Source organism: Zonotrichia albicollis, chromosome 7, assembly GCF_047830755.1.
Source record: "Zonotrichia albicollis isolate bZonAlb1 chromosome 7, bZonAlb1.hap1, whole genome shotgun sequence".
NCBI classification, from domain to species: Eukaryota; Metazoa; Chordata; class Aves; order Passeriformes; family Passerellidae; genus Zonotrichia; species Zonotrichia albicollis.
The window spans coordinates 19070710-19087460 of record NC_133825.1 but is presented as its reverse complement, the minus strand read 5'-3'; the positions used below and the strand labels follow the sequence as shown (position 1 = coordinate 19087460).

Genomic DNA, 16751 nt, shown 5'->3' with positions numbered 1-16751 from the left:
ATCAAACTCACAGAATGACAACACAGGATTGCTTTGAAGTGTCCATTTTCACCCCACCTCAAATTACCACAGAGAAGGAGATCCTGGCTGAGTATCAGAATTCTCCAGATAAAACTTAACAACCAGTGCATCCACACGGAAACAATGGGTTGGTTTTTGTAAACAAACAGAGAGGAGTTTCAGATTTAGCATGATTTTTACAAGGATGGTGCCTCTTGCACAAGCAAGAAGCAGAAGGACTCAAAACAAAAATTTGCTGTTTTTTTAAAGTAGATTTTAAATTAAGCTCACTTATCTAAGTTTTTAGAGTTGCTTTTTGCAAGGCTGTGGTGTAAAAACAAAGCTGCTCCTTGGGGCAATTTGACAGATATTCCTACTGCAGAGTTCTGTATGCTGAAACAGAAAGGAGGGATGAGAACAGGGATTTCACTGAAAGGACCATCTAGAACCCATCCTTGAGAAGAAAGAGAATAAACAGGTCCACAAAAAATAGACTCTTAGATATTCTGATGCCTCAGGTTTTAGCTGTTGTATTCTTCAGACTCTGTGCTGCTTTAGTGTGTGGGTCTGAGCTTCACATTAAGGGATGGTGAGCTCTGTGCACGCAGGGGGACAAAACAATTCCTGCTCCAGCTGGGGACCAAGGACAAATGATCCAAATTTCAGGCCCAAGAGCACAAACACCATGGGCTGGAGAGAGAAAAACAAGCAGGATGGGACTGCATGGCCTAAAGCTGGAACTGGACAATGAACTCCAATATGCAAATGGAGCAGAACTGATCACAGTGACAGACCCCATGACCAGGCATCCATTTTTGTGACCATTTTGGTTCATTTTGAGTGTAGCCCTGGCTGGGCTCTTGTGCTGCCCAAGGTGGATCCCTGGAGGCCTTTTAATAAATCCCTGCTTTATTCTTTAGCTCTGTCTGGCCTCTGTTCTAGCTCAGCCTTCTCAAGGCATCAATTCCTTGGAATTTCAGCAGCAATTTCTGCATGCAAAGGGTGCTCAGGCCTTGGCAGGGGCTGCCCAGGGAGCTTTGCAGTGCCCAGCCCTGCAGGTGTCCCAGGAAGGGCTGGAGGTGGCACTCAGTGCTCTGGGCTGGGGGCAAGGTGGGCACTGGGCACACAGGGGTCTTTCCAGCCCTAATGATTTTATGAGTCCATAAATTTCAGGTTTCAAAAGAGTTCTTCGTTCTAAAATTCAGACCACATATCTGTGGGCTGTGAAACAGCATTCTTCTGCTGGGGGCCACTCTTCAGGCAGTCAGGTTGTTGGGTGCTGTGTCCTCCTCTTTTTCCAGGATGTCACCTCTCTCTATCCCATTTTCCCTCTGTACAGGGACACCTTCCTGCCCTGCCCATGTCCTCAGGGGTTCTGAGCACAGAACTCAGGTGCTGGCTTTGAGCAATCCTCACCGTGCACCAACACAACCTCGTGCTGAGTATAACTGCAGAGTAAGAAAAATCATTTAGAGAAACAGCAGCTCCAAGAGAGCTCCCTGCTTTATCTGCTCTGTAAACAGCTTTTAAACTGCCAGCTACAGCTAGGAGCTGGAGACAGAGGAGACATCCCTGCAGCTGCTGACAGGTGAGTTTATTGGAGCTTCAGCACGAGCATTTCAAGATGAAAGAGCACAAGGAGGGTGCTGAAAGACAACTGACAGCTTGAGGAGTACGCACTGGTTTTCAAATTGTTTCTGTGATGTAGGGTAATGCTTGTGATCACAGCATTCACCGGGAATTAGATCATCCATTTAGCAGCAAGTTTGCCTGATCAACTGTCTGGGGACTTCAAACACATCAGCAAAACTGCAGAGCTGGAGACACTGCCTTGCTATTGAGCTGCCTTCCCTGAGAAGCTTCACACAGACCAAAACACAGGCGGGGACAAAACAAATTTTTGACCAAAACAAAACATCCAGAGCAAGTTGGGGGCTGCTGGGAAGCAGCAGCAGAATTTTTATTAGTAACTAATGCCCAGGCAGGGAACTCCTGCTGGCACAGAGCACCGGACACAAGGAGCTGCCTCAGCTCACCTGGATCAGCACCAGCACCCAAAAAACACCTGGAGCCACCCCAGATGTTAACAAATCCCAATAATGACACAGCCTGTGTGCAAAGCCTGTCCCTCACCTTCCTGCCCTTCTGCATGTGCCACACACAGCTCAGGGAGCTCCCCAGCTTTCCAAGAAACTCCCAGCAAAGCTTGGGGAATTGAGTGATGTGTCAGTGAGGACGCTCCACAATGCAGGGAGCATGCTCTGGACAGGATATTTAAACCTGCCTGGATGCAGCAGGGATGCACACATGATTTGAACAGCTGGGACAGTCACACAGGACTCTGGTGACAGGGCAGACACCCTGTGCTGGCACTACAAAATCCCCCAGTATGTTCAGATCAAATATTTCACCCACCTTTTGCTGTGTATTTATCCTTGCACAGCAAAATATGTGAGATGTAACTTTTTGTCTTGTTAAGTAGTACAAGAAAATCTGTCAAACAGCTGCTGACAGCCTTGCACTGCTCCCTGGCAATGGGGACAGCACAGGCCAGGGAAAAACCCTTCCATTTCCATGCATCCTGCAAACACAGAGAGAAACATTTAAGGAGTGAACTGAAACAAAGCATCTTGTGCAGGAATCCCAATAAGTGCATTATCTGCTGAGCAATAAAACTGCAAAACCGTGAAGTCATTTTAAACAAGTGCATCTGTCATTAAGATAATGACCAAGTGAGTCAGTGCCTATCCAGTAAGAGATATTTAAAACAATCACAGAAAGGACCTTAAAGCTCATCCCATTCCCTGCCTGTCATGGGCAGGGACACCTTCCACTATGCTAGGATGCTCCAAATGTCCAGCCTGGCCTTGGGCACTGCCAGGGATCCAGGGGCAGCCACAGCTGCTCTGGGCACCCTGTGCCAGGGAACAATTCCTCATTCCCAATATCCCATCCAGCCCTGCCCTCTGGCACTGGGAAGCCATTCCCCCTTGTCATTCCATCACTTCTAAAGGATGTCTCTCCACGTTTCCTGCAGCTCCTTCAGGCCACAGTTTGGTCACCCCAAAGCTTCTCCTGTCCAGGTGAGCCCCCCCCCAGCTGTGCCAGCCTTTCCTCCCAGCAGAGCTGCTCCATCCCTCTGCCCATGCTGGTGCCTCCCCTGGGCTCTCCCTCCTGTGCTGGGCCAGCTCTGCAGGTGGGGTCTCACCTGAGCACAGGATTTAATTCAACACAGGAGCAGAGCCTGTTCCACCCATCCAAGGAGTGAGGGAAAACACCTGATTAACACCCCAGCTGTCCCAAAAGACACAAACCCAGGGGTGCTGCCCTCAGAGCAAGAGGCACCTTCAGTCTCTCAGCGTGGTTCGAATCCAGCACTGCTGATTGCAAAGCAAGCAGAGAGCAAAACAAGATCAGAGCTCAGCGAGACAGCGTGCCCCTCGTGAATCCAAATAAACAAGACATTTTGAACTATTTCCAGCATGACTTCAGCACAAAATAACATTTGCACATCAGTGTAATAGCTGATGTTTTAACTGCGTGCTGAGGGAGCAGTCACGCACTGCAGCCCCGAGTTCAGTGGTGCTGCTCAGCCTTCAAAGGAAACAAAAAGAGCTGCAGAAAGAGCAGTGCTGCACTTGAAAGCCTTTCAGAAAGCACTAAATGTATTTGTGCTCACTCTTGAACCCAAGGAGAACACAGCCCTGTCCCCACAAGCCTTGGCTGGATGATGGGGACTTGAAAGGAGCTGGGATGGCTTTGAAAGAAAGTTCACATTGCAGGCCATGGGTGTTGGTTACTGAGTTAAAAGTAAAAATAATTTAGGTGTCACTTCTTAATTGGACAGTTTATCACCAAATCCCAGCTGAAACCTCCTGGGTTCCAGAGGCAGGGAGGAAAGGGAGCCAAAGGCAAGGGGCACAAGTCCAGAGGATGCAGCACAGGAGGAAATCCCATTTTCCCTTTGAACCTGTGCAAGGACTGGGGACACACCCTCACAGGAAATCCCATTAGTGGGGGCCCTGAGCCATGAACCAATCCCAGAGTCATTCAGAGGCAGCCCCAGGACAAAGGAACAGTCAGATGCTAATTCAGGCCACAAAGCTGGAGAGGGAACGTTCCCTCTTTGGATGAAGGATTCATCATCAGCAAGTACAACTCATTTTCATTAACTGCAACCATTTCCTGCTGGCACATCCTTGCCATTTTCCTGGAAACACACGGCACCAGCTACATGTCTGAAGGCAAATAAATTAGGAGACAAGAAGGAAATTATCTACAGCACCCAGAACAAGCCAAGCCACTGAATAAAGCAGCTAAAAAATCTACCAAAATCCAACTTGATTGATCCAACAAATTAAACACAGGGTATATAAAATCTCTGCTCCAAAATTCCACTAAACCTTTAGTTTTGCAAAGATGTAATTGCCTGGAGAGGCTGTGGATGCTCCATCCCTGGAAGTGTCCAAGGCCAGGCTGGATTGGGCCTGGAGCAACCTGTGAGGGTGGAATCTGTCCCTGTTTGTACCAAAACCAGCCAGGCACATCCTGCAGCACCCTCTGAACATCCATCCCCACTTCTCTGGGATTGTTTTGATGAATTCATCTTAAGCTGTGTCAGGGAAAATACAGGCTGGATATTAGGAAGAAGTTTTTCACAGAAAGAGTGATAAAATATTGGAATGGCCTGCCTGGGGAAGTGGTGTCACCATCCCTGGATGTGTTTAAAAACAGAGTGGATGTGGCACCATGGTTTAGTTGAGGTGTTTAGGGCTGGATTTGATGTTCTTGAAGGTCTCTCCCAACCCAGGGATTCTGTGAAAAGCTGTGAGGAATCATCAGACATTTAGGTTGGAAAAGATCTCCAAGAGCACTGAGTCCAATTTCCTCAGTCAGCAGCAGCTTCAAGCTCAGGCTTGCAGTAAAACAAACCAAAGGTGTCACTTAAAAAGCCAATGTCACAATCAAAGTGTGACCTACAGAGGACACAGAAAAACTCCACATGATTCATAAATTCCCCTCAAGGTGCTTTTATGTGCACGCCCAGGAAACAGCCACCACTTCTGACAAAGATTATTTGAAATCCACAGGGTGGTGAGTTTTTGTGGTTGATGGATTTTTGAGTTTCTGGGAATTTTTTAGGTGGTGATGTTTTGTTCATTTCCTATTCAAACATCTGCTCTACTCACCTGTTGCCCACTTAACTGGGAGATCTCACCACTGAGTGCTCTGCACTGGAATTTACTGTTAACCATTCCAACCCCTGCTGTATTCACACACAATTTTATTCCTCAGCAAACAACTTAAGCAGGAATATTTTCAAAAGACTGCACATATGCTCCCTTCCCATGGAGCTAAATTTGGTAGGTATGGGCATACCTGGCTGTAACAAGCTGAAACAAAAATCTCTGAGACACAGAAACTGAGTTCCAGGCACAAACCCCTGCTTTCCCCTGCTCTAAATAGTCCCTGTTACACTGTGATTACACAGCAAGCTGTGTTTGCTTTGCTCTCTGAGCCCAGGGTTTTTCCTTCATAGCCACTGAAATTCAAGTTTAAAAGAGAATTCAGCAAGCAGCTCTGTCAAGCACATTCAGTGCCAAGCTGGAGGATGAGTATATTTATATAACAAAAGGCTTCCTGGATTATTTTAAGGCTCAACTTCTGCAAAGGGAACAATTGATGAAAGGGATGTTTTTCCTTTGTTTAAAAAAAATAATACTCGTACCAAGAAGAAAAAAAAAAAGCCATTGAAGAGACAGCAGTGCCTTAAAATTCCACTGTGAGATCCCTGGATCACAGCAGAGTCATCCACATGCTCTCTGACCCCACAAATACAGAACCTGGGCTGTCACAGATTGAGATAAATACAGCAAAACCCAGAGGTCACAGACACCAAGGCAGCTGCAAGTGAGTATTTGCACGTCAATGATGAGCTGTGCCATAGAATCCCAGAATTATTTTAGGCTGGAAAATCCCTGCCAGCCCCTGGAGTCCCAGCTGTGCCCAGTGCCCACCTTGTGCCCAGCCCAGAGCACTGAGTGCCACCTCCAGCCCTTCCTGGGACACCTGCAGGGCTGGGCACTGCAAAGCTCCCTGGGCAGCCCCTGCCAAGGCCTGGAATTGAATTCCAGAATGGAATGACAGAACTGGGATTATGGGTGTGTAATCTGAATAGAAGTGTGTGTTATCAGATGGTGGGAAACTTAAGAGTTTAAGGTTTTAGAATATAGTAATATATACAAGTAATATATAGTAATATAAACAAGATGGAGGTTTCAGGGCAGAGGCTGATCCTTCTTCTTCACCTTCTTCTCCATGGGTTTGGGTGGTTTTGTGTAACTGGATAAGAAAGTCCACATTGCAGGCCATGGGTGGTTGGTTATTGGGTTAAAAGTAAAAATAATTCAGGTGTCATTTCTTAATTGGACAGTTTATCCTTAAAAGGCCTTGTAAAGAGAGAGAGATGGAGCTCCATTTTTAGTTTGTTAGGGTGAAGTGCTGTAGAACTCAGGGTTTGTGAGACTGTGACATAGATAAGAACTAATTCACCCTTTGCATGCAGAAATTGCTGCTGCTGTCCCAGCTGAGCCTCCCCTGGCCCAGCCTGAGGCCCTTTCCCCTTGTCCTGTCCCTGTTCCCTGGCAGCACAGCCCGACCCCCCCTGGCTGTCCCCTCCTGGCAGGGAGTTGTGCAGAGCCACAAGGGCCCCCTGAGCCTCCTTTGCTCCAGGCTCAGCCCCTTACCAGCTCCCTCAGCCCCTCCTGGGGCTCCATTCCCTGCCCTGGACACGCTCCAGCCCCTCCATGTCCCTCCTGGACTGGGGACCAGAACTGGACACAGCCCTTGGGGTCCTTCAGCAGGGCCAGCCCAGGGGACAGTGACAGCCCTGGGCAAAGGAACAACCCAAGAACACAGAGCCAGCCACACCTGGATTGAATCTTTTCCCTTCAGCACAGAGCAGAGCAGCCTCCTCGGCACCTCTTGATGTCCAAGCCTGATTAAAGCTGCATTAAACTTTAAGTAATAGATGCCTGCATTATTCATCACTGCTGTGTATTGGATGCAGAGCAAACAGGAGCTGAATCAATGCAGTGACAGGAGATTCAGGTGTCTGCTCAAAGTATCTCCTGCTCCCAGCACTGATGCACTTGAGGAAGGGTGGGGAAAATAGGAATTTTTCACAAGTGCTGTAAACCAAGCCTTGGTATTATTACAGTTTGTCCAGAACTGTGACACACAGGCAGCTTTCAGAGAGCAACAAGTGCAAAAAACCTGCTCATCATTCATCTAACCTGTGACACACAAAAATATCATTTCCCTCTATTTTAGCAGCCTTGGTGTTTAGTCACAGCATTTTTCTCAGGATTTCTGGTGGTATTTCTTACAGATTCTGTGGAAAAGCCACTGAACATGTGAATTATGCAGCCTTTGAGATGCAGAGAGATGCAGAATTGGGACAGCCACTGGAGAGGGGCTAAACCTAAGTTTTCCAAAGACAAACATGCTCAGGGAGAATCCAGCTGGATTAGGAAGAGCCACAACTGAAAGGTGCTTTTCTGCTCTGTCTCCCACCACAGCCTCTCACAATCAGCAAGTTAAGGCTCACTAATATTCCAGAACATTCTCAGCAAAAAGGCAAAAGGCTTCCCAGCTAGGAATGGGAGGCATGAGAGACTTGGCTCACTCAAGGTGCTCAACACTGGGGCTGCACACAAACAAATAACAGCTTTTAGAACACTCTTCCTCAGAATCTTTACACCCAAAACTCCACTTTTATTTTCTGATTCTCACTACACCTCCCCTCTACCTCTTCAATCAGTCATGGAGCTTTCCAGCACGGATCAAACCCAACAAAACCGTGACAAATCTTATGAGATGCCTTTCAGCAAATCCTCACGCAGCTTCAAAGGATTACTGAAAGACAAAAACACAACTACAAGCAGCAATAAAGGGCATCCACCCTGTTTATTCTCTCTTTTAGGGTCATTTATCCATGCCAAAGCCAAAGCAGGTTATTCATCCATGCCAAAGCCAGAGCTGGGAACAGAACAGGTATTCCAGCCCCCATTCTGGCTCTACACAATATATCACTCCACTTTCCACAGCCAGAAGGGCAAAGATTTCCTTACAAGCAGAGTTTTGGGAGCATTTATCCACAATTTATACCTTCCAGTTCTGCTCTTAGTCATCCTTCCCTAAGCAGGCAGAAGGAACTGATCTAAGGGATCTTTCAGCTTCTTTCCCTAAGATTTTTCAATTTAATACTGGAGTTAGACAGTTTGTGAAATATCCAAAATATCCATAACAAGAACTTGCCCCGACTCAGGTCACAGTAAACAAGGTAAACACACTTGAAAATGCAAAATGCAAGATTCCCTGACCTACCTGAAACTGCTTTTCTAGCCAGAGCACTGGATGCATCAGCTCAGAAACTCATTTGGAACAGGAGAGTGGAAGCTCAGACCTGCTGCTGGCAGCTTCTCACAGAGTCATGAGAGTCACTGTGAACAAAACAGCAAACAAATAAAAATAAGGACATTGAAGAGGTGGAGCTAACAGCAAGCCTTCATTAGAGCATCAGGAGGTGTTTCAGTGTGAAGATGATCTCAAGGTCTAACAAGAGTTTGGATAGACATGGAAAGCCATGGAATGGTTTGGGTTGGGAGGGACCTCAAAGCTCATCTCATTCCACCCCTGCCATGGCAGGGACACCTTCCTCTGTTCCAGGTGGCTCCAAACTCCACCAGCCTGGCCTTGGACACCTCCAGGGATAGAGCAGCTGCATTTTAAAAATAGTATTTCCCACATGACACAGAAAGAGAGAATATCCTTGTGTCCATACAGGCCTAGATGAGGGTTGGAGGGTGTCACCAAAGGGGTACAGCCAAAAGTGATACAGACTCTCCATCCTCAGAAGGCATGAAATGCACTTTATTATTAGAAATCCACAGTTCTTATAGAAACAATTGTGCACCTAAGACCTGATAGGCTTTTAGGAACTTCTCTCACACTCTTGGTGATCTATGAATAGCTGGAGAATCATATCTATAAATAATGGTCATAGAAAGAGAGATAATTATTGTTTGAATTCTTTCCTCTAAGTTTCCCACAGCTTCTACACAGCTTGCCAGGACTTTCCTGGGAGAACCACATCTCTCTCTGTTCAGAGGATATGGAATTACTACAGGAGGTTTCCCACTGCTGACCACCCTGTTACACCCAAAGCACATTTTCTTAACTACAAGAGCAATGCAGAGAACTCATGGTATACACACTGCCACGTGGAGTCTTAAGTAAAGAAATTAACCTCAGTGTTTGCTCTAAAGGGAGCTGCTCAAGTGACCCTGGAGCAAAGGAGGAAGGCTGGAAGCCTTTCCTGATAGTCTCCAAGATAACCAGAATCATTTAGGAGAGAGAGGAAGAAGCAAAGAGAAGCAAACCCAAAATGCTCATGGCCAAAATCCTCAGGTGGCAGCACCAGGGACCGGGTTTGTCCCCATCCACTCTCCATCCCATCCCTCAGCCTCCAAGGGTGGAGATTTGGAATAGCACCAGCCCTGTGCTGCACAGGGCTCCTCCAACTCAGCTTTCACTCTTAGATACAGCAAAAGCAGAAGTCTCCATGCTCCACTCACTTTACTTCGTGCAATTCATACATTTCCACTCAAATACAAGTTGGGGAGGAAAGGGGGGATAAATAAATCCAATTCTGCTGTTGAAGCAGCACCAAACCCAAGGAGCTGTCTGCCAGATTGAAGCCTGGTAATTCTAATTTATTGAGACTTTTTTAGCTGCATTTAGGATTGCTTGGAAATTTGCTTTTGAGTTTTTACACTGCCTCACCTTCAGTGAGTGCTGCAGGGAGGGGGACACCAGGCACACAAACAGAGCCATGGAAAAGCCAGGGAAAGCCTTGCCAGCCTCTTGCCCTTGCCCTGCTTGCTGCAGGATCACGAGAGGTGTCACCATCCCAGAAGATTTTTCTGTGCTACAAGCTGGGAGTCAAACATGTTTTGTCTGTTTGGAGAGAGCCATGGAGAAGCCAGAGAAAGCCTTTCCAGCCTCCTGGCCTGCTTGCTGCAGGACCATGAGAGGTGTCACCCATGCCAGGAATGTTTCCATGGGTAACTGGCCATTATCTCACCAGAGCAGCCCTCCCAGCCTTATCACACTCCCTTATCTGCAGAGTTGCTGAGCCCCCAAAGCCAGCCCAGGAGGAAGCTCCACACCCTGCCTGTCCCTCTCCCAGCCCTCATGGATCCCAGAGGGGTGCTCAGACACAAACACATTTTTGATGAGCAAGCTGTGAATCAGCAGCATTTGCTGGGAGAACCCCGAGCTGCTCCCTCACAGCTGCAGCCTCTCCCTCTCCTCTCCCTGCAAGGACACGTCTCCTGCCACATCCACACTGATTTCTGGGCTGCAGAAAGGACAGGAGGAGAATTCACAGTGACAGTTTGGGTACTGGCAGCTATGCTGGCAGCAGGACTGCGTGGCAAGGTTTGATTAGAGCTCACACACAGCACTGCCCAACTCTACATTGCTGATACACTTTCCAGAAAACACAAGGGTTATCTTCCCCAAATCAATGAGCCAAACCCCTCCTTGCCCTGAGGGACACCCTTCTGCTTGCAGAACGTTCAGGGCCCTGCTTCCCTAAACTCAGTGTCCCTGTGGAAACAGTGCAGCTCCTGGAGTTGCTAAGTGATGCTGAGCTGGGGAATATCTGCACATAAATGACAATTCTGTGCCACAGAATCAGAATTATTTAGGCTGGAAAAGCATCCTGCCCATGCTATTTACAGAAAGGGAGATAAAGCTCTGGAATGGCAGAACTTTATCCCTGGATGTGTTTAACAAAGCCTGGATGTGGCACTGGGTCCCAGGGTTTAGTTGAGGTGTTGGGGCTGGGCTGGACTCGATGATCTCAGAGGTCTCTTCCAACCCAGTGATTCTGTGAATTCTGTGAATTTCAGCATCTATCATGACCATGCTCAGCTCTGGCTGTGCCACCCCTTGCTCCGACAGCCACAGCATTTCCTTCATGCAGGAGGTCCTGCTGAGAAGAAATTTAGGAGGTTTTGATGCTGTGAGGATTAATGAGTGAAATTAGCACCAGCCTCATTCTCTGTGTCACAGCAGAGCTCAGAACCACCAGGCAACAGGACCCAAACACCTGCAGAGCTCTGCTGCTTATTCCCAAAAGATTCCCCGTTTTCCAGCACAGTGTCCCCAGCAGAGCCTGCAGCAGGCTCAGAGTGGGAGCTCCATCTCTGACTGATGCACCTGGAGGTGTCACAACCACTGGAGAGCTGCAGGATTCTCATTAATATTCCAGTCTTTCCCAGGTGAATGCCACCATCCTTATTATCCATGTGGAATTACAACCAAACTAGGATTTAGGTGAGTTAAGTGGCCACATCTGAGTGCTGAGGGCCACTTTTGTGGACTTTACAAAACTCCTTGTGCTGCTCATCAGCAAAGCTTTGGAGCTGAAGATTCTCCTCTGTCTATTCCTTCCCACTTCCCACATCCACAAAAACAGCACTGTGGCAAAAAGAGCAAGAGCAGGTTCTTGTTTTATGTTATTATTCCATTTAACCAGCAGGGATCAGGAATGTCTGTGAGGGCTGAAGAAAGCTGCTTGGAGAAGGAACCCCCATGACTAGAGCAGCCTGGCACAGGGTATTTCTATATTTCACTGCTTTTTTTTTGCACCATTTCACTGAAGTGCTCTTTAAAATACTCTGGAGAAATTCAGCCTAAATAGATCACTCATATAAGTTCACAACCCAGTTTGCTTGTGGATTGAAGAAATCAAATTAATTGATTTAGAGACAACGTAAGGGATTTTGAGAGGACATTTAGCTGATGTCTAAGATGTCATTTTAATCCTGCTCACAGTTAATTCTTTGAGTGTAGGGAGTCAGTAAAATTTGTGGAGCAGCCCTTAGACAGAAAAACATCTCCACAGGCGTGCTAATCAGGGAACTATTTTGCAAATTGTTCCTAATCTACAGTTGCTTGTCTCTGCTCTCTTCCTGCAGAGACAATAAAATCATCCAGCTAATAGCAATGTGAAAGGGAAGGAATGATCCTCATTTGGTTGAAGTAGACAGCTCTGCACTAGGGAACCACTAAATAGAGCAGTGATGAACTCAGGGAGGCAGCTCAGAAACATCCCTTCCATCTTTTGGGCATGGAAAGCTGCTAGGAGACCTGCCAGCACGATGCAAACTCATTCCTAGTGTCCCAAAAAGTGAAACAAATTATTACTGCAATCAACAACAACATAATTATGTGAATTAGCAGGATCTGCTCATGGGATTATTTTTTTTCTTAGCTCTTGCAGTATCATGGTGACCTGAATACACCCGACCGCTGCAGCAGGAGACTCTTTCCCTGTTTCCAAAATAATCATTTCTGTCCCCAGGTCACCTTATTGTTGCTCATCCCTCCAAAAAACACCTTCCAGGGCACATTCCTCCCCACAAACCCAGCCCCAGTGTTGCTGTGACCCTTCTCACCCCTTAGGGAGCCAAGGAAATCTCAGCCTCACATGGATGCCTGGACACTGAGAAGTGACTTGGTACACACATTGATTGATATTTTCAACTGTCCCCAAAGGGTGAGATGCTCAGAATTCCCCAGATTCACCCAAAAATACTTTGAAGAGAAAAGGAAAGATTGGTTAATGCTAAGAAGGCAAGTTATGGCTAGGTCAGAAAACATTAATAACATGAAACACAGTGCAAGTGCTCACTGTTGAGGCCTTGTCAGGGTGTGCACAGCCAGACCCACCAAGATAAAAATCCAGAATCTGATCATTTAGACATGTCAGGGATAAGGAATTCAGGGAATGACCAGAGTTATGGACTGCAATGCCATCAGAAAGTTTCCTGTTGTCCATCACCAACAGGAACCACTTCACATTGCTTACTCTACAGCTTTATTTTACCAATCAAACTGGTGTTTGGCATCTCATGGACCATACCCCAGTGACCTATTCTGATTTTGCAGGAGGATGGGATGAAAGCTGAGGACTCCATGACAGGCTTGGTCTAGACAAGCTCCAGCTAAAGAGATGGAGACAGGAATGGTTCCCCTTGATCTGTAGATAAAGTCAGAATCCCACTGTACTTAAACCCATCACTTCACAGCCAAAAGCCTCCCTGTCAAGCTATTCATTGATTCAGAAATGAGCCACAGCAGTTTGAATTTAGCTCTTCCCACTCTGCAAGTGCCTTGAAACAAGAGCACCTCAGACATATCCCACCTTCTAACAGGTAAGAGCTGAGATTCAGCCATTGCAAAGACAGAAATCACAATAATTCCTCCAGAAAAAGAGGTACTCGAGGATCAGAGAGTTCAGAAACCATGAGATTTCCAAGTTTTTGACACCAGAACAATCCCTAGGAGGATGAGACTTCTCTAAGTGGAACAGGACTCCTGCAGAGCAGGGGTGTGATGGTCTGGGAAGGAGGAGAGAGACAGGATGGCTCCTGGGGCTTCCCTGCAGATCCCAAAGGGAGGGTGGGCAGAGCAGAGAGACAGAGCCATGTACAGCCTGCAGAGACCACATCTCATTAGAGAATTTATGTTTTACTCACACAACATAATTCAACCTGTTCTTGCAATTCATATTGAAAAATCTGTTTATAGGAATTGTTCCGCAGCAAGGGTGAAAGGTCTGTGAAAGCCCCAGCTACAGGAAGTCCCTTTAAATTTAAATATTGGTACAAATAAAAAGTGTAAATACAAAGGTTTATAGCTTAATGTAAAATAATAATAATAATAATAATAATAATAATAATAATAATAATAATAATAATAATAATAATAATATAAACATTTTAAATAATATTGTATTATTTTGTTTATATAATATATAAATAATATCTATTACATTATATTATATATAATATATAATTTATATATTATATATAATATAAAAATAACATCATATTTAATTTTGTTATATTTTATTATACTTATTATTTTACTCTATTTATTATATTTATTATTTTATTATACTTATTATATTTATTAATATATTTTATATCTTATTATATTTGTTAATATATAAATATATTATATTATATTTATTAATTTAATAATATCACTAGTATAATAATTATATTATATTACATTACATTATATTACTATATAGTGTATAGTATATTATATATACTATATGATATATAGGAAATAATAGTAATAATAGTAATAGTAATAGTAGTAGTAATAATAATAATAATAATAATAATAATATAGACACATAAATGTAGTAACAGAGCAAAAAAAGGAGCAGGGCAGCAACCCAGACCTCCTGGCTGTTTTTCCAGCCCCAGCAAGGTTAAGAGCATTAGTGCAGACTCAGGGGGACAGTTTATAGCTGAATATAATAAATAGAATAATATAGATATTATAATAATAATATATAACATCAATAGAATAATATATAATTATATAGATAATGTATATATAAATATAAATATATAAATATAAATATAAAATATAGACAGATAAATGTAGTCCCAGAGCAATATGAAAGGAGCAGGGCAGCAGCCCAGAGCTGCTGGCTGGTTCTCCAGCCCCAGCAGGGTTAAGAGCATTAGTGCAGACTCAGGGGGACAGGATCCTGAGCTGATGACTGCCTCAATGTCCCCTTTGTGAGCCACCCCAGGCACAGAGCTCGCTCCAAGGACACGTGGAGCACAGCCAATTCCACAATTCCGCAAGGATGCTGTGGTTCTCCTGGCAGGGAGGCCAGGGGATACTTTCAGGACAGCTAAAAACAATTTGTGCCATGAAGAACCCTGAGTGCTCCAATGAAATGGGATAAAACACACAATGTGGCAAATACCTCACAATGAGCCCAAGTAGCTTCCAGTAATTAAAAGATCTTCTGAGTATAAAAAATATGCTGCTGGCACTTAAATTTATAAAGGAGACTTCTTTGAGCTCTTAAAATATAATTCCATATGTAGGTCTCATCTAAAGTGAGGATTTTATCAATAATTGTATTGATATCAGCCCAGGCATGCAGCTGTCCCTTGTTAACCTTTGTAATTCACCCTCCTGCCCAGGAAAACTCCATCAAAGAAAGGCTGAAAAATGGGAAAAGGGAAATTATGGCCCCCATAGCACCTCTAGGAAGGAGTCAGCACAGCCAAGACCAGGGATGACTTTTTGCAGATTCCCCTTGGTGCTGCAAACACTCAATGCAAAGTCAGGGTTTTGCCTCCACTGTTACAAGCCTCAAAGTCAGTCACCCCAAGCTTTAGGGGTTTTTATTTCCTTTATAGCCTCATAGTGCAACAGAAAACCACAAACAAGCAAAAGCACAGAGAAGAAGCAAAAATAAACCATGACCCAAACCAAAACCCTCAAAGCTGCTCAGCCTTAGCAGTTAAATCAACATTTCAGAGCAGCTAAACTGCCCCAACCAGACCAGGCTCTGCCTGAGGCTTTGGCTGCTTTCTGCTCCAGGAGCTTCCTGGATTTAGCAACTTTTTGGGAAATTTCTCATCCCAAGAGCTGCTCAGCTTCCCTCCACTCCCTGCAACTTGATCCCACTGAAACTCTGTATTCACAACACTTTCTGGCAAGGATTCTGACATGTCCCTAAGAGAGGAGTCTGGGTGCCACTGCCACTCCTTGGGATTCCAGTCCCTGCCTCATCCCACCTTTCCCAATCACAAGAATGCCAAAAAATCTTTTTTTTTCTGGCCATGTAGCTATGTTTAATTGCTGCCTAACAAGCTGGGAGGGTTTGCTCTCTCACAGACAGCAGGTTGGGGAAAAACTCTTCCCCTCTGCAAATAGGAGAGACTTTGGAAGTTCTTTACTGTAAATCAGCAAATACCAGAAATGTGCTTTTTCTCTAGAAGCAAAGCAGATTTTAGCTCACTAGGTTCCTCCATAATTCCTAAGATGCCACATTATGATTGTCCAGCACATTTCTAGCAGCTCCTAATTACTTACCCTGCAATATCCAGTGGAAATTTGGGGGAGAAAAGCTGACTGCAGACTGCTCCATCAACAAAAAAATAATCTGGTTATGGACAGCAGTAATTTTTCATACAATAAATGGCTTGGAATGTGATATGCCAATCCAAATGAACATTTAAATCTGACATGTTGCCCCACTCCATCCCACTCCTGGCCATCAGCTCTGTTAGAGGTCCTTGTTCCCACTGCACTTTTCCCCATGGCTGCATTCCACTCCAAGGGTAAAGGTTGCCTGTAAGCACTTTGAGCAGTATATGAAAAGCTTTGTTTATCCAAAAATATTTTAGCTCTGAGAAACATTAAAGCAAGATGTAGATTTCAGCATTTGCACAGCAAAGAACTGCAACTCCTACAGATATTGCCAGAAACTTTTTTTTTTCCCTAAGGCTTTCCAGATATGAAGGATTATTTTGTTAAAGCAAAGCCACAAACAAAAAGTGTCATCTTTTAGTAATGGGCTGCAAAGGGTTGTCACAGCAAGGCTGTAATTTCGGTCTTGCTCACTTGTTCAGAGCAGATAATTGATCAAACAGCAGGAAAAACCTGAGGGTGCAGCAGGGAAACCCAAAACTTATGGGGTCTTCCCCAGTAAGCAGCTCTAGAGAACCACTATGATAATAAAGGGAATTTCCCTTACAGGAGTGAAATCCAGCCAGCCTGAAGATCACCTGCTGTTCTCTAACCCTAAAACCCACCTTAAAACACAGCTTTGCCCCAAGCACTCAGCAAGGCTG

The 16751-nt window shown here is 45.1% G+C and overlaps 1 protein-coding gene across 4 annotated transcripts in view; it reads right to left on the bottom strand.

Moving 5' to 3' along the window:
• SGMS1 (sphingomyelin synthase 1) overlaps positions 1-16751 on the bottom strand; it is a 93508-nt gene that overhangs the window by 56973 nt on the left and 19784 nt on the right. For 2 of the 4 annotated variants that reach the window (XM_074544533.1, XM_074544535.1), the window contains exon 2: positions 8389-8504. The exons of the other annotated variants lie outside the window; for them this stretch is intronic. The gene's annotated coding sequence lies outside the window, so the exon portion shown is untranslated. The remainder of the gene's footprint in view (positions 1-8388; positions 8505-16751) is intronic. 4 annotated transcript variants of the gene reach the window in all.